General features: G+C 43.3%; 1 long non-coding RNA gene across 1 annotated transcript; it reads left to right on the plus strand.

Moving 5' to 3' along the window:
* Nucleotides 1-6,451: 6,451 nt before the first annotated feature.
* On the plus strand, nt 6,452-8,086 carry LOC123074601 (uncharacterized). Its single transcript, XR_006436016.1, has 3 exons — nt 6,452-6,989; nt 7,114-7,294; nt 7,654-8,086. It is a non-coding gene; the product is annotated as an uncharacterized lncRNA (long non-coding RNA).
* The last annotated feature ends 14,612 nt before the right edge of the window (nt 8,087-22,698 follow it).

Below are 22,698 nucleotides of genomic sequence, written 5' to 3' on the forward strand. Positions count from 1 at the left end.
ACGTGAAAAACAGAGTGAAGTTCAGGTAGACATGCCGAGAAGTTCAAGTTCTTCACGCGGTGCATTTTCGAAGAATTCATTTCGCGATAAAGGAAGAACGCATAATCTCGCTGTTTTTGAAATTACTTAAAAATGGCTAGGAATCAGAGAAAACATCAACATGAAAAAGTTTCGCATTTTTCGTAACTTTTCAGCGGTATATTATTTGCCCCATTTCGATAAAGTTTGTAGTAATTACGGCAAAATACATTTTTAGCCATTTTCAAAATCGAATTAAAATAGTAAGGAATTGAGAGAAACAATATATATAGAAAACGGTTTCGCATTTCCTCATGCTTTCCAATGCCATATCATTTGTTGCATTCGGACGTACGGTTAAACAATTAGTTTGAAAATACAAACTCGATGGAACTTGTACCATTTTATAAATTACTTTTAAACCGTTCAAAGTTAGAAAAAACTTTCAACCTGAAAAAGTAGAGCATTTTCACAAGCTTTCCAACGCCATATCATTTGCCTCAATTGGATTAGCCACTTAGAAATTACATTGAAAATACGAACTCGGCTGTTCGGTTTGCAAAATTTTATGATTTTCCAAATTACTCTTTATCCATAGGGAATTAGAGAAAACTTTCAACATGTCGAAGGAGCGGTTTTGCAGCAGCTTTCCAACGCCATATTATTTACCTCATTCCGATAAACGGTTTAGAAATGCGATCGAAAATACGATTCAGGTGTTTTGTACGAAGAAAAAACGGTTTTCAAAACTGCTCTTAAACCGCTTACATTTTGCCAAAAATTTAACTTAGGTCATGATACTGGTGTCCATAGCTTTCCAATGGTATATCGCAAGCCCCATTTGGACACCTTTTAGCTGAAGTTCAACCTAGTACTCGGGGAAGGTCAGGCGCGTTACTCGGGAAGTTCATGTTGTGATGAGAATATTATTCTGGTCCCGTGATCAGAATAGTGTTTATGCTAACACATAACCTTATTATGCTAACACCTGACCCATCCCACACCTACCCGACTCGAACGATAGAAATAGAAAAAAACTGCCCCATGATACGTCTCTAACGTATCTATAATTTTTGATTGCTCCATGCTATATTATATTCTGTTTTGGACATTATTGGGCTTTATTATACACTTTTATATTATTTCTGGGACTAACCTATTAACCGGAGGCCCATCCCAGAATTGCTGTTTTTTGCCTATTACAGAGTTTCGCAGAAAAAGAATATCAAACAGAGTCCAAACGGAATGAAACCTTCGGGAACGTTATTTTTGGAACAAACGTGATCCAGAGGACTTGGACCCTACGTCAAGACATCAACCAGGAAGGCACGAGGTAGGGGGCGCGCCTACCCCCTGGGCACGCCCTCCACCCTCGTGGGCCCCACGTTTCTCCATCGACGTACTTCTTCCTCCTATATATACCTACATACCCCCAAACTACCAGAAACGGAGCCAAAAACCTAATTCCACCGCTGCAACCTTCTGTACCCGTGAGATCCCATCTTGGGGCCTTTTCCGAAGCTCCGCCGGAGGGGCCATCGATCACGGAGGGCTTCTACATCAACACCATAGCTTCTCCGATGATGTGTGAGTAGTTTACCTCAGACCTTCGGGTCCATAGTTATTAGCTAGATGGCTTCTTCTCTCTTTTTGGATCTCAATACAATGTTCTCCCCCTCTCTTGTGGAGATCTATTCGATGTAATCTTCTTTTGCGGTGTGTTTGTTGAGACCGATGAATTGTGGGTTCATGATCCAGTTTATCTATGAACAATATTTGAATCTTCTCTGAATTCTTTTATGTATGATTGGTTATCTTTGCAAATCTCTTCGAATTATCAGTTTGGTTTGGCCTACTAGATTGATCTTTCTTGCAATGGGAGAAGTGCTTAGCTTTGGGTTCAATCTTGCGGTATCCTTTCCCAGTGACAGTAGGGGCAGCAAGGCACGTATTGTATTGTTGCCATCGAGGATAACAAGATGGGGTTTATATCATATTGCATGAGTTTATCCCTCTACATCATGTCATCTTACTTAAAGCGTTACTCTGTTCTTTTGAACTTAATACGCTAGATGCATGCTGGATAGCGGTCTATGTGTGGAGTAATAGTAGTAGATGCAGGCAGGAGTCGGTCTACTTGTCTCGGACGTGATGCCTATATACATGATCATACCTAGATATTCTCATAACTATGCTCAATTCTATCAATTCCTCAACAGTAATTTGTTCACCCACCGTAATATTTATGCTCATGAGAGAAGCCACTAGTGAAACCTATGGCCCCCGGGTCTATTTTCCATCATATTAATCTCCCGTCCACAAGCTATTTCTAGCGCCGTCTTTATTTTGCTTTCTTTACTTTGCATCTTTATCATAAAGATACCAAAAATATTATCTTATCATATCTATCAGATCTCACTCTCGTAAGTGACCGTGAAGGGATTGACAACCCCTTTATTGCGTTGGTTGCGAGGATTTATTTGTTTGTGTAGGTGCAAGGGACTCGTGCGTGGCCTCCTACTGGATTGATACCTTGGTTCTCAAAAACTGAGGGAAATACTTACGCTACTTTGCTGCATCACCCTTTCCTCTTCAAGGGAAAACCAACACAGTGCTCAAGATGTAGCACCCCACACCCACCACTCCACCACCTCTCTGTCTCGCTTCCTCCCCCACCGACGCCTCCCCCAATTCCCCACGACCAACTACCTTCATCTCCTCCCCCGGTGCCGCGCCCTCCATCCTCCTCCCCCGGCGCCGCCCCACTCTAGCCTCCTCCCCTGGCGCCGCCCCCCTCCAACCTTCTTCCCATGGCGCCGCCCCCCTCCCCACCTCCCGACCGGCGCCTTCCCTCGAGCCTCCTCCCCAGCCACTGGCCGCACCAGTGCCGCTGCACTAGATGGCAGACGCCACGACGTCCCCGAATGGCGCGCCTCCCCTGCGCCACCCACGGCGTCGTGCGCAGGAGCTGGTGCCACTATTCCTCCAAGCCAGCCTCCCCCACCCGCCGCTAGATGGGTTCCGGCCTGCCCGCCACATCCGACAAGCCGACGGTTGCCGCTCCCCCTAATCTGTAGGGGATGTGCGTGAGGAGCGTGGCACCGGCCTCCCCAACCTTCTTCATCGACGGATCTGGCCTGCCCCCTTGGCCCTTCTTTGACTCCGTTTCGTGGCCGCAGTGCACACTGGCGCACGCGCAGTCCACCCCCGACGGCGTGTCCCCACGCGGGAGCTGTGCGTGTGGACCGGCTATGGGATCACATACGTCTGCTTGTTGTGGTTTCCGTGGGACGCCGGCGTGCAGTGCTCGCGGATCTGGCGTGCGTCAAGGAGCTCCACCTCGCGCTAGCTTGACCTCCTCCAGCACACCATGCCTCCGACTAGAGAGAGCAGTTCACTCGGGATCTTTACGTGGTTCGGTTGCAGGGGAAGTGCAGTGTGAAGAGCCATCACATCAGATTTTTTTGGACTGCTGCCTTCCAGCAAGTCCGCCCCTGAGCACCTGTGTCCTCTGTCGCCATGAGATCAAGGACGAGCAGCAGCTCGCTGGGCTTGGAGCTCACAATTTTTGTGTGTGTATTCTTCAATTTTTTGCTGTTGATTTTGGTCGTGCAGTGCACCGTGTGAGTGTAAGCAGCACACCTGTCGGCACCGTGCAGTCAAGATTCGAGTTGTCTGCAGATATGGAAAGTGAAAAAAATGCAATTCCCTTGTTGTCAAAAAAGCAGCAAAAAATTTCAAGTTTTTCTTTGTTGCCATAGTGCAGTAAAAAACCAGGAAAATGCGATGCACTTTGGTCTTGAAAAATTCCACTACAAAGGACTCTTCAGATTTCAAACAAAATGCATTTAAAAACATGCAACACTGCAGTGTACTTTGGTCTACAAAAAGTCCACCACGAAGGACTTTTCCGTACACACACTTCAAAACAAAATGCATTTAAAAACATGCAAAACTATAGTGCACTTTGGTCTACAAAAAATTCCACCGCAAAGGACTTTTCACTACACACATTTTAAAACAAAATGCATTTAAAAACATGCAAAAATGCAGTGCACTTTGGTTTGCAAAAAAAATGTCCACCACGAAGGACTTTCCAGTGCACACATTTTAAAAGAAATGAATTAAAAAATCATGCAAATGCGGTGCACTTTGGTCTTGAAAAAGGTCCACTCCGAAGGACTTTGAAGTACACTTCTGCCCACTTCTTGATAGTGTTGCAGTTTATTTCTGCCCGATGTGAAGTGCGGTCCACTTCCTCGTCTAAGAAAAATTTCATCGGACAAAAGAAACCATGAAGTTCACTTGCCCGACTCATGCAGTGCGGTTTTCAATTTGAAGCAGTGCGTTCTTCTGTCCGATGAAAGGTCCACTCGCTTGGTCAACGCGCGTAAAAAATTAATAAGTATGAAAAAAAGACAACAAGAACTCATGTGGTTCACTTTGGGTAGTGTTACGGTTCACTTTCGTAAGTGTTGTGGTCCACACTCGTTCAAAAAAAAGTTGAAAAAAAGACAACAAAAAATTGTGCGAGAAAGTTTATGTCCGACAAAAAGAAATCATGAAGTTCACTTGACTGTCTGCTGCAGTGCGGTTTCCGTTTGAAGCAGTGCGTTCTTTTGTTCGATGAAGTACACATGACGATTTTGGTCTCGCGAAAAACAGTGTCCGCTTTTCGGTAAAATCAAAATCGCTCTTAAACCGTAAGGAATTAGAGAGAGTGTTCTACATGAAAAAGTTGCGTCTCGTTGATATCTATCCAACGGCATATGATTTGAATCATTTCGACCAGCGGTTCAAAAAAAATTTAGTGAAAAACCGCCGCTGCCACTCATCGTCTGCCGCACGGTTTCTAAAATTAACTTAAAACTGTAAGAAATCTCAAAACATTACCACATATGAAAGTTGCGCCTCGTCCATAGCTTTTCAACGGCGTATCGCACGCATCGTTTCGACAAGCAATTAAAAAACTGGAGCGAAAACAGTACCAAAATTTTGAAAAAAAAAATTGAAAAACAGAATTCCGCGATTTAGTAAATTTCAAACTGCTCTTAAACCGTAACGAATCAGAGAAAATAATACATATGAAAAAGATGCACCTCGATGATATATTTCGAACGGTGTATCATTTGCTTCATTCCGATGAGCGGTTTCAAAAAAACGCGAAAAAACGCTCGCTGTCACTTGTCGTGGGCCGCACCATTTTCGAAACTGCTCTTAAACCGTGAGGAATCTCGAAAAGTGTTCAACATGGCGAAGTTGCGCCTAATCCATAGCTTTTCAATGGTATATTACACGCCTCATTTCGACAAACAGTTAAAAAACTAGAGCAAAAATGGTACCAAAAAACACAAGCGTGCAGTTTTTTCCGACACGAAGTTCACTCGCGTGAGTACTGCAGCACACTTGGTTCAAACAATGACGTGCACTTGCGTTGAGCATGCAGTGCGGAAGTGTTATCAGAATAGTTATTCTGCTAATATTAGCATAATAGACCGACTGGATATATATATATATATATATAGGACAAATGTTTCCTGCAAGCAGTGGTAGTTATATGTAGTATCCGTCGAAATTGAGAGTACATACGTGTAGTATGTAGTATATAACAATGATTAGGTAGTATATATACTAATTTTTACGTAGTATATACCATGTTTTGAGTACGCTCTTTTTTACGTAGAAATATGTACGTATTTCACAAATATAACAAAAACTATGGGCTCACATGCAATTTTTTCATATAACTTGCTTTAAAATATCTTAGATATAGTATACGAATATATTTAAAATGATAAAGTAGTATATACATGGTAGTATATGAGACATATGAGGTAACTACCACCGGGTGGTAGGATGGATTTTCTATATATATATATATATATATATATATATATATATATATATATATATATATATATATATATATATATATATATATATTGACTATTCGTCACCCTGGGTGAGGAATAGTTATCTTCACTCCCCTCTATTTTACCACCAATGCACTGTAATTTTACGTTCCGTAAGTTTTGTCTTATTTCTGACGTAAAAATAGACCGTAAGAAATATATAATCGCTGTTACAAATATTTTATGTTATGTAAAATTACAAACGTAAAAAGATTGTGCAAAATATACATAAACTCCAAATTATCTTGTCTTATTACCTATATTTTTATTTTCTTATACCAAATTTTACGTAGTGAGTCAATAGAAATGTAACTATTTGAATTCCAAATGTAATTTAATTATGAAAGTGGTCGTAAGATTACCTCGGGTGAAGAATAACCTATTCTGCACCCTGTGTGATGAATAGCATCACGACAACACTATTCTAATCATGGTATTACAATAGTTATTCTGAGCACAACACCCTTATAAGGCCGCGATCGAGATGCTCCCGAACTTCCGAACCAGCAAATAAAAAAAATAAAAAAGCCCACCCCACCCCGACCCCAACCACCCCCTCTGCCGGCGGCGCGACTTCCCCAGATCCTCCGACGGCGCGACCTCCCCAGACCTCCGGTGGCGCGGCCTCCTAGATCCTCGCCGCCGCGCCCAAGCTTGGGCGCCGACCTAGCAGCCCCGTGCGCCGCCCTGCCACTTCCCTGCACCGCCGCCTACGCACAACCGCCATCGCGACCCACCTCCCCGCACCGCCACCTTCCCACCACCGCCGCCACCGGGATCCACGCACCTCCACGCGTCGCCGGTGCCTGTGCTCGTGGGCGTGCCCGCGTTCTTCCCCGTTGACGAGATCGAGCGAGTGCCTCCGGTTCCTCTGCCAAGTCTCCTCCCCCACGCGATGTAGGCCTCCCCGAGGCGCCGCGCGCCAGAAACCCACGGCTGTGTCTCCCGCCCTCCGGCTCTTCCTGACTTCCCCCGGCGAGGCTCCACAGCCACCGCACCGCCTCATCCCGGTGGGGCTCTTCCACCGTGGTGCCTAGGCCATTCAATGACAAAGCCCAGGTAAGTGGCGCAATGTCCCTCGGATCCCGCTGCAACCATGCTATTCTCGCCAGCGCACCATCCATGATGGGTGCCATTTTCTGTTTCTTCACTACATATGTGAATCCTCTCCTCAAATGGCCAGTTGATGTAGACCGCGTCATCTTAAAGGAAAACCAGTGACAATCTGTCGAGTGAAACCGGTGCACTGTCAAGCAAACATACCTGTGCAGCTGACAATTTGGCCGGCGGCAGCAACATTTCTTGGCACGTGGGTGTTGGTTTTGGCGGACAAGCAAGTAGCAACAAGCAGCTGCAGGCAAAAGGTACTAGCATGTGAAAAAATAATTCTAGATCAACAATGTTTTACATCCCGACCCCACTTGTTTATAATTTGATGGTAGGCTGTTAGATTTAGTCGACAGTTGATGGTGTCATGTCGTTCCTACTACTGAATGAACTCTGAATTTGTATGGTCAATGCTATGAATTATTGAAGCGGATGGACAGGTTTGTAGAATACTCAACTAGATGTGTTAGTCTTCAAACATCAGCAGAGTTCGTTTTCAAACAGCAATACCAATGCACATCTTCTACAAACAAACAAAAAGGGGAAATATGCTAGTCTTACTGCTTATCTACTCTTAATTTTGAACTAACAAAAAATTATTGATATGAACTGGCAGGTGTTTGATTGGCTCCTCTGACTCCCTTCGCCATGCCACTCACCTCGCGTCGCTGGACCACCACGGTCACAGGCAGAATCCTTTCGTTCAGTATCCAGCGCAAGCAAATCTAAATCTGCACACGCAAGCCTTCCGTTGCCGAGTCGGCCCTCCTTCTGCTGACTGCTTCTGCAGTAGCAAGTCACGCCACCTGCACCTGTTATCACCACAAGACGTTCTACTACACCTATATGTTCTACTACAACTAAACGCCGGTGGTGGTGAAGTTCTACTATGGCTATACGCTACGTTCTACTACAGTTGTATGTCAGCGACCATGAAAATTCTACTACAGATGTACGCCAAGTTGTACTACAGTTATACACCAGCCGTCACTGTTGGAAATATGCCCTAGAGGCAATAATAAATGGTTATTATTATATTTCTTTGTTCATGGTAATTGTCTATTGTTCATGCTATAATTGTATTGTCCGGAAATCGTAATACATGTGTGAATACATAGACTACAACGTGTCCCTACTAAGCCTCTAGTTGACTAGCTCGTTGATCAACTGATAGTCATGGTTTCCTGACTATGGGCATTGGATGTCATTGATAATGGGATCACATCATTGGGAGAATGATGTGATGGACAAGACCCAATCCTAAGCATAGCATAAAAGATCGTGTAGTTTCGTTTGCTAGAGCTTTTCCAATGTCAAGTATCTTTTCCTTAGACCATGAGATCGTGCAACTCCCGGATACCGTAAGAGTGCTTTGGGTGTGCCAAACGTCACAACGTAACTGGGTGACTATAAAGGTGCACTACGGGTATCTCCGAAAGTGTCTGTTGGGTTGGCACGGATCGAGACTGGGATTTGTCACTCCGTGTGACGGAGAGGTATCTCTGGGCCCACTCGGTAATGCATCATCATAATGAGCTCAATGTGACTAAGGCGTAAGTCACGGGATCATGCATTGTGGTACGAGTAAAGAGACTTGCCGGTAACGAGATTGAACAAGGTATTGGGATACTGACGATCGAATCTCGGGCAAGTAACATACCGATGGACAAAGGGAATTGTATACGGGATTGAATGAATCCTCGACATCGTGGTTCATCCGATGACATCATCGTGGAACATGTGGGATCCAACATGGGTATCCAGATCCCGCTGTTGGTTATTGACCAGAGAGGCATCTCGGTCATGTCTGCATGTCTCCCGAACCCGTAGGGTCTACACACTTAAGGTTCGGTGACGCTAGGGTTGTAGAGATATGTGTATGCGGAAATCCGAAAGTTGTTCGGAGTCCCGGATGAGATCCCGGACGTCACGAGGAGTTCCGGAATGGTCCGGAGGTAAAGAATTATATATAGGAAGTCAAGTTTCGGCCACCGGGAAAGTTTCGGGGGTTACCGGTATTGTACCGGGACCACCGGAAGGGTCCCCGGGGTCCACCGGGTGGGGCCACCTATCCCGGAGGGCCCCATGGGCTGAAGTGGGAAGGGAACCAGCCCCTAGTGGGCTGGGCGCCCCCCCATGGGCCTCCCCCCATGCGCCTAGGGTTGGGAACCCTAGGGTGGGGGGGCTTCCCACTTGCCTTGGGGGGCAAGGCACCCCCTTCCCCCCTTTGGCCGCCGCCCCCCCCCCTTGAGATCCCATCTCCAGGGCCGGCGCCCCCCAGGGGGCCTATATAAAGGGGGGAGGGAGGGCAAGAACAAGACAGCCTTGGGCGCCTCCCTCTCCCCCTGCAACACCTCTCTCTCTCTCTCGTATATGCTCGGCGAAGCCCTGCCGGCATCCCGCTACATCCACCACCACGCCGTCGTGCTGCTGGATCTCCATCAACCTCTCCTTCCCCTTGCTGGATCAAGAAGGAGGAGACGTCGCTGCACCGTACGTGTGTTGAACGCGGAGGTGCCGTCCGTTCGGCACTCGGTCATCGGTGATTTGAATCACGGCGAGTACGACTCCGTCATCCACGTTCATTGGAACGCTTCCGCTCGCGATCTACAAGGGTATGTAGATGCACTCCTTTCCCCTCGTTGCTAGTATACTCCATAGATGCATCTTGGTGAGCATAGGAAAATTTTAAAATTATGCTACGATTCCCAACAGTGGCATCATGAGCCAGGCCTATGCGTAGTTACTATGCACGAGTAGAACACAAAGAAGTTGTGGGCGTTGATGTTGCCAATTCTTCTTGCCGCTACTAGTCGTTTCTTGTTTCGGCGGCATTGTAGGATGAAGCGGCCCGGACCGACCTTACACGTACGCTTACGTGAGACAGGTTCCACCGACTGACATGCACTAGTTGCATAAGGTGGCTAGCGGGTGTCTGTCTCTCCTACTTTAGTCGGAACGGATTCGATGAAAATGGTCCTTATGAAGGGTAAATAGAAATTGGCAAATCACGTTGTGGTCATACGTAGGTAAGAAACGTTCTTGCTAGAAACCTACAAACCACGTAAAAACTTGCAACAACAATTAGAGGACGTCTAACTTGTTTTTGCAGCATATGTTATGTGATGTGATATGGCCAGAAGATGTGATGAATGATATATGTGATGTATGAGATTGATCATATTCTTGTAATAGGAATCACGACTTGCATGTCGATGAGTATGACAACCGGCAGGAGCCATAGGAGTTGTCTTTATTATTTTGCATGACCTGCGTGTCATTGAATAACGCCATGTAAATTACTTTACTTTGTTGCTAAACGCGTTAGCCATAGAAGTAGAAGTAATCGTTGGCGTGACGACTTCATGAAGACACAATGATGGAGATCATGATGATGGAGATCATGGTGTCATGCCGGTGACGAAGATGATCATGGTGCCCCGAAGATGGAGATCAAAGGAGCATGATGATATTGGCCATATCATGTCACTATTTGATTGCATGTGATGTTTATCATGTTTTTGCATCTTATTTGCTTAGAACGACGGTAGTAAGTAAGATGATCCCTTATAATAATTTCAAGAAAGTGTTCACCCTAACTGTGCACCGTTGCGAAGGTTCGTTGTTTCGAAGCACCACGTGATGATCGGGTGTGATAGATTCTAACGTTCGAATACAACGGGTGTTGACGAGCCTAGCATGTACAGACATGGCCTCGGAACACACGCAATACACTTAGGTTGACTTGACGAGCCTAGCATGTACAGACATGGCCTCGGAACACGGAGGACCGAAAGGTCGAGCATGAGTCGTATAGAAGATACGATCAACATGGAGATGTTCACCGATCTTGACTAGTCCGTCTCACGTGATGATCGGACACGGCCTAGTTAACTCGGATCATGTTTCACTTAGATGACTAGAGGGATGTCTATCTGAGTGGGAGTTCATTGAGTATTTGATTAGATGAACTTAATTATCATGAACTTAGTCTAAAATCTTTACACTATGTCTTGTAGATCAAATGGCCAACGTTGTCCTCAATTTCAACGCGTTCCTAGAGAAAACCAAGCTGAAAGATGATGGCAGCAACTATACGGACTGGGTCCGGAACCTGAGGATCATCCTCATAGTAGCCAAGAAAGATTATGTCTTAGAAGCACCGCTAGGTGATGCACCAATCCCAGAGAACCAAGACGTTATGAACGCTTGGCAGCAGCGTGCTGATGATTACTCCCTCGTTCAGTGCGGCATGCTTTACAGCTTAGAACCGGGTCTCCAAAAGCGTTTTGAGAAACATGGAGCATATGAGATGTTCGAGGAGCTGAAACTGGTTTTTCAAGCTCATGCCCGGGTCGAGAGATATGATGTCTCCGACAAGTTCTTCAGCTATAAAATGGAGGAGAATAGTTCTGTTAGTGAGCACATACTCAGAATGTCTGGGTTACACAACCGCTTATCCCAGCTGGGAGTTAATCTCCCGGATGACGCGGTCATTGACAGAATCCTCCAGTCGCTTCCACCAAGCTACAAGAGCTTTGTGATGAACTACAATATGCAGGGGATGGAAAAGACCATTCCTGAGGTGTATTCAATGCTGAAATCAGCGGAAGGGGAGATCAGAAAAGAACATCAAGTGTTGATGGTGAATAAAACCACTAAGTTCAAGAAGGCAAGGGTAAGAAGAACTTCAAGAAGGACGGCAAGGGAGTTGCCGCGCCCGGTAAGCCAGTTGCCGGGAAGAAGCCAAGGAATGGACCCAAGCCCGAGACTGAGTGCTTTTATTGCAAGGGAAGTGGTCACTGGAAGCGGAACTGCCCCAAATACTTAGCGGACAAGAAGAAGGCCGGCAACACCAAAGGTATATGTGATATACATGTAATTGATGTGTACCTTACCAGTACTCGTAGTAGCTCCTGGGTATTTGATACCGGTGCGGTTGCTCATATTTGTAACTCAAAACAGGAACTACGGAATAAACGGAGACTGGCGAAGGACGAGGTGACGATGCGCGTCGGGAATGGTTCCAAGGTCGATGTGATCGCCGTCGGCACGCTACCTCTGCATCTACCCACGGGATTAGTTTTAAACCTCAATAATTGTTATTTAGTGCCAGCTTTGAGCATGAACATTGTATCTGGATCTCGTTTAATTCGAGATGGCTACTCATTTAAATCCGAGAATAATGGTTGTTCTATTTATTTGAGAGATATGTTTTATGGTCATGCCCCGCTGGTCAATGGTTTATTTTTGATGAATCTCGAACGTGATGTTACACATGTTCATAGTGTGAATACCAAAAGATGTAAAGTTGATAACGATAGTCCCACATACTTGTGGCACTGCCGCCTTGGTCACATTGGTGTCAAGCGCATGAAGAAGCTCCATGCAGATGGACTTTTGGAGTCTCTTGATTACGAATCATTTGACACGTGCGAACCATGCCTCATGGGTAAGATGACCAAAACTCCGTTCTCCGGAACAATGGAGCGAGCAACCAACTTATTGGAAATCATACATACCGATGTGTGTGGTCCAATGAGTGTTGAGGCTCGCGGAGGATATCGTTATGTTCTCACTCTCACTGATGATTTAAGTAGATATGGGTATGTCTACCTAATGAAACACAAGTCTGAAACCTTTGAAAAGTTCAAGGAATTTCAGAGTGAAGTTGAGAATCAACGTGACAGGAAAATAAAATTCTTACGATCAGATCGTGGTGGAGAATATTTAAGTCACGAATTTGGTACACACTTATGGAAATGTGGAATAGTTTCACAACTCACGCCGCCTGGAACACCTCAGAGAAATGGTGTGTCCGAACGTCGTAATCGCACTCTATTGGATATGGTGCGATCTATGATGTCTCTTACCGATTTACCGCTCTCATTTTGGGGCTATGCTTTAGAGACTGCCGCATTCACTTTAAATAGGGCTCCGTCGAAATCCGTTGAGACGACACCGTATGAATATGGTTTGGGAAGAAACCTAAGCTGTCGTTTCTAAAAGTTTGGGGATGCGATGCTGATGTCAAGAAACTTCAACCTGAAAAGCTCGAACCCAAGTCGGAGAAATGCGTCTTCATAGGATACCCTAAGGAAACTATTGGGTATACCTTCTAGCTCAGATCCGAAGGCAAGATCTTCGGTTCTAAGAACGGGTCCTTTCTGGAGAAGGAGTTTCTCTCGAAAGAATTGAGTGGGAGGAAAGTGGAACTTGATGAGGTGATAGTCACCCCTTCCGAACCGGAAAGTAGCGCAGCGCGGGAAAATGTTCCTGTGGTGCCTACACCGACTGGGGAGGAAGTTAATGATGATGATCATGAAGCTTTAGATCAAGTTACTGAACTTCGTAGGTCCACAAGGACACGTTCCGCACCATAGTGGTACGGCAACCCTGTCCTGGAAATCATGTTGTTAGACAACGGTGAACCTTCGAACTATGAAGAAGCGATGGCGGGCCCGGATTCCGACAAATGGCTTGAAGCCATGAAATCCGAGATAGAATCCATGTATGAAAACAAAGTATGGACTTTGACTGACTTGCCCGATGAGCGGCGAGCCATAGAAAACAAATGGATCTTTAAGAAGAAGACGGACGCAGATGGTAATGTGACCATCTACAAAGCTCGACTTGTCGCTAAGGGTTATCGACAAGTTCAAGGGGTTGACTACGATGAGACTTTCTCACCCGTAGCGAAGCTGAAGTCCGTCCGAATCATGTTAGCAATTGCCGCATACTATGATTATGAGATATGGCAGATGGACGTCAAAACGGCATTCCTTAACGGCTTCCTCAAGGAAGAGTTGTATATGATGCAGCCGGAAGGTTTTGTCGATCCTAAGAATGCTACCAAAGTATGCAAGCTCCAGCGCTCAATATATGGGCTGGTGCAAGCATCTCGGAGTTGGAACATTCGCTTCGATGAGATGATCAAAGCGTTTGGGTTTACACAGACTTATGGAGAAGCCTGTGTTTACAAGAAAGTGAGTGGGAGCTCTGTAGCATTTCTCTTATTATATGTGGATGACATATTATTGATGGGAAATGATATAGAATTCTTGGAAAGTATAAAGGCCTATTTGATTAAGTGTTTTTCAATGAAGGACCTTGGAGAAGCTGCTTATATATTAGGCATCAAGATCTATAGAGATAGATCGAGACGCCTCATTGGTCTTTCGCAAAGTACATACCTTGACAAGATATTGAAGAAGTTCAATATGGATTAGTCCAAGAAGGGGTTCTTGCCTGTATTGCAAGGTGTGCAATTGAGCACGGCTCAATGCCCGACCACGGCAGAAGATATAGAAAAGATGAGTGTCATCCCCTATGCCTCGGCCATCGGGTCTATTATGTATGCCATGCTGTGTACCAGACCTGATGTAAACCTTGCCGTAAGTTTGGTAGGAAGGTACCAAAGTAATCCCAGCATGGAACACTGGACAACGGTCAAGAATATCCTGAAGTACCTGAACAGGACTAAGGATATGTTTCTCGTTTATGGAGGTGACGAAGAGCTCGTCGTAAAGGGTTACGTCGACGCTAGCTTCGACACAGATCTGGATGACTCGAAGTCACAAACCGGATACGTGTATATTTTGAATGGAGGAGCAGTAAGCTGGTGCAGTTGCAAGCAAAGTGTCGTGGCGGGATCTACATGTGAAGCGGAGTACATGGCAGCCTCGGAGGCAGCACAGGAAGCAGTCTGGATGAAGGAGTTCATTACCGACCTAGGGGTGATTCCCAATGCGTCGGGCCCGATGACTCTCTTCTGTGACAACACTGGAGCTATTGCACATGCGAAGGAGCCCAGGTTTCACAGGAAGACCAGGCATATCAAGCGTCGCTTCAACTCCATTCGTGAAAGTGTTCAAAATGGAGACATAGATATTTGTAAAGTACATACGGACCTGAATGTAGCAGATCCGTTGACTAAACCTCTCCCTAGAGCAAAACATGATCAACACCAGGACGCAATGGGTGTTTGATTCATCACAATGTAACTAGATTATTGACTCTAGTGCAAGTGGGAGACTGTTGGAAATATGCCCTAGAGGCAATAATAAATGGTTATTATTATATTTCTTTGTTCATGGTAATTGTCTATTGTTCATGCTATAATTGTATTGTCCGGAAATCGTAATACATGTGTGAATACATAGACTACAACGTGTCCCTACTAAGCCTCTAGTTGACTAGCTCGTTGATCAACTGATAGTCATGGTTTCCTGACTATGGGCATTGGATGTCATTGATAACGGGATCACATCATTGGGAGAATGATGTGATGGACAAGACCCAATCCTAAGCATAGCATAAAAGATCGTGTAGTTTCGTTTGCTAGAGCTTTTCCAATGTCAAATATATTTTCCTTAGACCATGAGATTGTGCAACTCCCGGATACCGTAGGAGTGCTTTGGGTGTGCCAAACGTCACAACGTAACTGGGTGACTATAAAGGTGCACTACGGGTATCTCCGAAAGTGTCTGTTGGGTTGGCACGGATCGAGACTGGGATTTGTCACTCCGTGTGACGGAGAGGTATCTCTGGGCCCACTCGGTAATGCATCATCATAATGAGCTCAATGTGACTAAGGCGTTAGTCATGGGATCATGCATTGCGGTACGAGTAAAGAGACTTGCCGGTAACGAGATTGAACAAGGTATTGGGATACTGATGATCGAATCTCGGGCAAGTAACATACCGATGGACATAGGGAATTGTATACGGGATTGATTGAATCCTCGACATCGTGGTTCATCCGATGAGATCATCGTGGAACATGTGGGATCCAACATGGGTATCCAGATCCCGCTGTTGGTTATTGACCAGAGAGGCGTCTCGGTCATGTCTGCATGTCTCCCGAACCCGTAGGGTCTACACACTTAAGGTTCGGTGACGCTAGGGTTGTAGAGATATGTGTATGCGGAAACCCGAAAGTTGTTCGGAGTCCCGGATGAGATCTCGGACGTCACGAGGAGTTCCGGAATGGTCCGGAGGTAAAGAATTATATATAGGAAGTCAAGTTTCGGCCACCGGGAAAGTTTCGGGGGTTACCGGTATTGTACCGGGACCACCGGAAGGGTCCCGGGGGTCCACCGGGTGGGGCCACCTATCCCGGAGGGCCCCATGGGCTGAAGTGGGAAGGGAACCAGCCCCTAGTGGGCTGGGCGCCGCCCCATGGGCCTCCCCCCATGCGCCTAGGGTTGGGAACCCTAGGGTGGGGGGCTTCCCACTTGCCTTGGGGGCAAGGCACCCCCTTCCCCCCTTTGGCCGCCGCCCCCCACCCCCTTGAGATCCCATCTCCAGGGCCGGCGCCCCCCCAGGGGGCCTATATAAAGGGGGGGGGAGGGAGGGCAAGAACAAGACAGCCTTGGGTGCCTCCCTCTCCCCCTGGAACACCTCTCTCTCTCGTATATGCTCGGCGAAGCCCTGCCGGCATCCCGCTACATCCATCACCACGCTGTCGTGCTGCTGGATCTCCATCAACCTCTCCTTCCCCCTTGCTGGATCAAGAAGGAGGAGACGTCGCTGCACCGTACGTGTGTTGAACGCGGAGGTGCCGTCCGTTCGGCACTCGGTCATCGGTGATTTGAATCACGGCGAGTACGACTCCGTCATCCACGTTCATTGGAACGCTTCCGCTCGCGATCTACAAGGGTATGTAGATGCACTCCTTTCCCCTCGTTGCTAGTATACTCCATAGATGCATCTTGGTGAGCGTAGGAAAATTTTAAAATTATGCTACGATTCCCAACAATCACAGTGGTTCACATAACTCCTGTGTGGTTACAGGACATGTGTGTGCGTGTGTGTGTGCTTGTAGGATTGCTGGACGTGTGTTGGCCTAAGCAATAGGCTTGCTCTCAACACCGTATCCTTATATTTTTTCTCTCTTGCTATTTACTTCACAAAAATGTACGCATATTTTATTCTATCTCTAAAAAATGTGCGCACACAAGTGAACAACCTAGAATTTCGAATTAAAAAAATGATCATTTCAAAAACTATAAAAAGAAGGATTTCCCCGTTTCAAGAAAAAACCTTGGGGTTCAAATTTAAAAGACAAATAAGTTCAAAGCTTATTAGAAACCCAAGAAGGTAGAATGAAAAAAAACATCTTATTTTTTTTACATAAAAACGGGATATTCTCCGTTAGAAAAAACCCTAGAAGTTCGATTAAAAAATGGAGCAGTACGATGTTTATACAAAATTCAAAATTTCCTGCTTATTAAAGAATGAAAACAAGAAGTTCAAAATAAAATAACGCAGTATTTCAAAATCTTAAAATAGAACAGTTCAAGATTCATAAAAAGGATTTCTCCATTTCTAAAGAAAAAACTTTCGAAGTTCAAACTAGGAAACCAAGAAGTCCAATTTACAAAAATAGAGCAGTTCGGTATTTATAAAAAATATATTTCCTTGCTACCAAAGAAATAAAATCATGAAGTTAAATTTAAATCAAGATATAAAAAATTGATGTATATGGAAAATCCAAAATTCTTTCCATTTCTCGGGAAAATAAAAGTATGAGGTTCAATTTAAAAAATGTTTGATGCTTATTTGAAAACATATTTTTTCGAAGAAATAAGACTAAGAAGTTCAATTTAAAATACATAGAAGTTCGAAGTATATAAAAAACTCAGACTTGTTGCAAGAAGTTCACGTGCACCTCCGTGAACGGTTCATAATTTATATTGCGGGACATCCGACCTCCAATTACATGTTTTCAAAAATGGCAAAAAATGACGTCCGACCTTCAATTGTGTGTAATTCGACGTATACACAAAAATGTGACAGAAGTTCATGATGAAAACAATGAGAAGTTCAAGTACTGCAAAAAATGCATTTCAGGTGAGAATAAAAGTATAAAAAAATAAAAGCTTAAAAGGTTTGTTGAAAGAAGTTCAAGTGCTTTGTCCAGAGAAGTTCAAAAATTCTTGCGAGAGAGGTTCACCTTGTATTTCCATGTTCAACTTTTTCCGTATAAAAATCGAATACAATTCTTTACTCAAAATATAAAAAGGTGAAGTTCAAATTGAAATAACAGAGAAGTTCGGAGTTTATTAAAACCTAGGATTTACCTATTCAAAAAATAAAAACAGAACGCCATTTTTTGCACTTTTAAAAACAACTCATAAACGAAAAAATGGTTGCTAGAAGTTCAAGTGCTTGGCAAGGAAAAGTTCAAAAAATTCTTGTGAGAGAGGTTCACCGTGTATCTAGATGTCCAAAATACATAAAAATTTGTTATTTTTTGTGTTTTAAAATAATTCTCTCAAACTAGAGAGAAGTTCAAAGAGATAACAACCGGAAGTTCACGTACTACATGGTGTGTATTTCATATAAGAAAAATACAATAAAGTGAAACAGAGTGAAGTTCAAACAGACATGCCCCAGAAGTTCAACTACTTCACACAGTGCAAAAAACAGCACGTCAAAAACAGAGTGAAGTTCAAACAGACATACCCCAGAAGTTCAACTACTTCACGCAGTGCATTTCCGTTCGCGATGAACGCAGAAATCATGATCTCGCCATTTCCTAATTTACTTCAAAACGGCAGGAATATCATTTTTGTATGTTCAACTCCTTGGTCGGAGAAAGTTAAAAAAATTATTGTGAGAGAGGTTTGTACAAAAGGAATATTATTTGTGTAACACTGACGAATGGATGAGAAAATTACAAACAAAAATACGTCACAGAAGTTCAACGTGAAAACAGCAGGAAGTTCAACTACTACGCTGAAGGAATTTCAGATAAAAAACTTTTAAAATCGTCTCGAGTATGAAAAAATGATCAACACGGGAAATTTGCATGTTTACATCAGCTTTCCATCGGTATATCAGTTGCTCAATTCCGGTGAGTGGATGGAGAGCTACGAGCAGTGGATGGAGATCTATGAGAAAAAATACACGTGAAAAGCAGAGTGAAGTTCAAGTAGACATGCCGAGAAGTTCAAGTTCTTCACGCGGTGCATTTTCGAAGAATTCGTTTCGCGATAAAGGCAGAACGCATGATCTCGCTGTTTTTGAAATTACTTCAAAACGGCTAGGAATCAGAGAAAACCATCAACATGAAAAAGTTCTGCATTTTCCGTAGATTTTGAACCGTATATTATTTGCCCCATTCCGGTAAAGTTCGTAGAAATTACGGCAAACATATGTTTTTAGCCATTTTAAAAATTGACTTAAAACAGTAAGGAATTGAGAGAAACAATATATACCAAAAAGTTTGGCATTTCCTCAAGCTTTCCAACGCCATATCATTTGCGACATTCGGACGTACGGTTAAAAAATTAGATTGAAAATATGAACTCGGTGGAACTTGTACCGTTTTCTAAATTACTTTTAAACCGTTCAAAATTAGAAAAAACTTTCAACATGAAAAAGTAGCGCATTTTCTTAAGCTTTCCAACTCCATATCATTTGCCTCAATTAGATTAGCCGTTTAGAAATTACATTGAAAATACGAACTTGGCTGTTCGGTTTGTGAAATTTTATGATTTTCCAAAGTACTCTCTATCCATCGGGAGTTAGAGAAAACTTTCAACATGTCGAAGGAGCGATTTTGCAGCAGATTTCCAACGCCATATTATTTGCCTCATTCTGATAAATGGTTTAGAAATGTGATCGAAAATACGATTCACGTTTTTTGTATAAAGAAAAAAATGATTTTCAAAACTGCTCTTGAACCGCTTACATTTTTCCAAAAATTTAACTTGGGTCATGATACTGGTGTCCATAGCTTTCCAAAGATATATCGCAAGCCCCATTTGGGCAATGTTGGCGGAAGTTCAACCTAGCACAGGAGGAAGTCCAGGTCGAACAACACAGGCAGTAAAATTGCAAGAAACACAATTTCATCACGACCCGAGAGCAAAATGCGCCATCGAGCAAGATTTCTATTTAAAACTAGCATTTAGTTGCTAAAAACCATCTCTAGATTACACTAACATCATATAGAACACGACTAACCAGAATAATTCGCGCGGGGAGACACGGTTGCGAAGATAGCCCGAAGGTCGGGTTCCTACAGAGGGAAGTTCAGGCGTGTAACTCAGGAAGTCCAGGTTGTGATCAAAATAATATCCCGTGATCAGAATAGTGTTTATGTGTGTGCGTGTGTGTGTGTGTATATATATATATATAGGGTAACACTATTCTAAACGTGAGTGTAAAATAGCTTATTCTACACCTCCTAGTAACGTTATGTACAAAATCTAGTAAAACGGTGTATAAATGTAGTAATTCGAAAAATATTTTTTTATCATCTAAGTTTGTAATTTACTAAATTTTTACGAAAATTACTATATTTTACATAGTGCGTTACTATATTTTGTATGTACCGTTACTGGGGTGTAGAATAAGCTATTCTACACTCACGCTTAGTTTAGCGTTATATATATATATATATATATTACTGCTTCTTTGCCACATCATCATATTTTCTATTCCTGAGTGCATGATACCGGCTATGTACACCCACTATGGCCACCCTAATAAGGCAGGTCATAATATGGGAGTATCAAGCGGTACGATGCATGCCAACTAGACTTTTTGGATGATGTGGCACAGCGTTAAATGATGAAAGAGAGGGTGTGGTATCATATCATGATACCGTATCATATTAAATATTGTACTAGTTTGTGTCATGCATGGCAATTAATAAGGAATCTAAGATACTAACTTATGATACTATGCATGCGCGCATTACGGAGGTATTGCCGATCATATACTAGTATCATGCATATATACTCCCTCCTTTCCGGTTTATAGGCTTATCTCAAAATTTTAGTTTTTCCATTTTATAAGGCTCAATTTGGTTGTTCCCCATCACATGTCCAGATTCCAAGGTGCATTAAATCATTGCATGCAAATATTAAGAGAAAGTTGACCAATGCATGTACTTTATATATGCATGCATGTATTGCAATTAATACATTGGAAAACATAATTTTTTGAGGAAAACAAAAGCATTAATTGGGTGTTTTTGAAAACTACAAAAAGTATTCCACCACTCATCATCTACCTTGGTTGGTGAGATTTTTGAATTGAGCCCTATAAAGTTGGTTGTAATGGGGAGTATCATATACTAGTATCATGCATATGATAGTGTAGAATACTACTTCCTTAATGCATATAGTATCATAAGTTAGCATCTTAGGTTGCCTTACTAATTGTCATGCATCACACAAAGTAGCAGTACAACATTTAATATGACACGGTATCATGATATGATACCACATCCTCTCTTTCCTCAGTTAATTGTGTGCCACATCATACTAGCTAGTCGTCTAGGATATACTAGCTACCTCACTAAGAGCATGGTTAATAATACTGCCAAGGGTCGGCTATAAGAAGTTGTCATGTCATATACAGCCAACCTCTTAGCGGGCATGTACAATAATAAGTTTTATATACGTACTAGTTTATCAATAGTTGGCCCACCTTACATCCTCACAAAGTGTCTTGGGTCTCGTGTTGAAGCTGGCTCTACTAACCAAGAGCCTGCTTCTCTTCTCTTTCCTCCAACTAATAAGCACACATATATTATTCTATTCCTTATAGCCTGCTTAGACTACCCACAGTGGGAATAACATAGGTAGTAACATCACATGTATCTAGATAAAATAGATGATGTGGCAAGCAATAAATGAAGAAAGAGAGGAAAGTGGTAACATAGCTAGTTAGACTAGCCACAATGGGTAGTAACATAGACTAGTAACATGCACATGTTACTAGTCTATGTTACTACCTCTATAGTGGGGAGTAACATATGTGTGGTAACATGCATCACTTCATTTATTAGGCTATAGACTCATTTTGTCTTGATATGTGGGTGATGTTACTCATACTACTAGTAACTAGCTATGTTACCACTTTCCTCCATTTCTTCATTTATTGCTTGCCACATCATCTATTTTATCTAGATATGTGTGATCTTACTATCTATGTTACTCCCACTGTGTGTAGTCTTAGACTACCCACAGTGGGAGTTGTTGACTACCCACAGTGGGAGTAACAACTCCCACTGTGGGTAGTCTTAGCCTATGCACAGTGGGAGTAACATAGGTAGTAACATCACAGATATCTAGGTTAAATAGATGATGTGGCATGCAATAAATGAAGAAAGAGTTGAAAGTGGTAACATAGCTAGTTACTACTAGTATGAGTAACATCACACATATATATCAAGGCAAGATGTGTCTATATCCTAATAAATGAAGTGTTGCATGTTACCACACACATATGTTACTCCCCACTATAGAGGTAGTAACATAGACTAGTAACATGGGCATGTTACTAGTCTATGTTACTACCCATTGTGGCTAGTCTTACTAGTAGTATGAGTAACATCACACATCTCAAGGCAAGATGAGTCTATAGCCTAATAAATGAAGTGTTGCATGTTACTACACGTATGTTACTCCCCACTATAGAGGTAGTAACATAGACTAGTAACATTATATGTTACTACCCATCATGGCTAGTCTTAATTATGTCACTCTATTGTGTACTCGCTCTAATGCATAGTATCATAGAGTAGCTAGTATCATATGTAGTACTTTATTTATATTGTCATGCATGACACATAGTAGCATAGCATTTATTATGATACGGTTTCATGATATGATACTTAACCCTCTCTTTCTTCATTTAA

Source organism: Triticum aestivum, chromosome 3D (assembly GCF_018294505.1).
Source record: "Triticum aestivum cultivar Chinese Spring chromosome 3D, IWGSC CS RefSeq v2.1, whole genome shotgun sequence".
In the NCBI taxonomy this organism is placed as follows: domain Eukaryota; kingdom Viridiplantae; phylum Streptophyta; class Magnoliopsida; order Poales; family Poaceae; genus Triticum; species Triticum aestivum.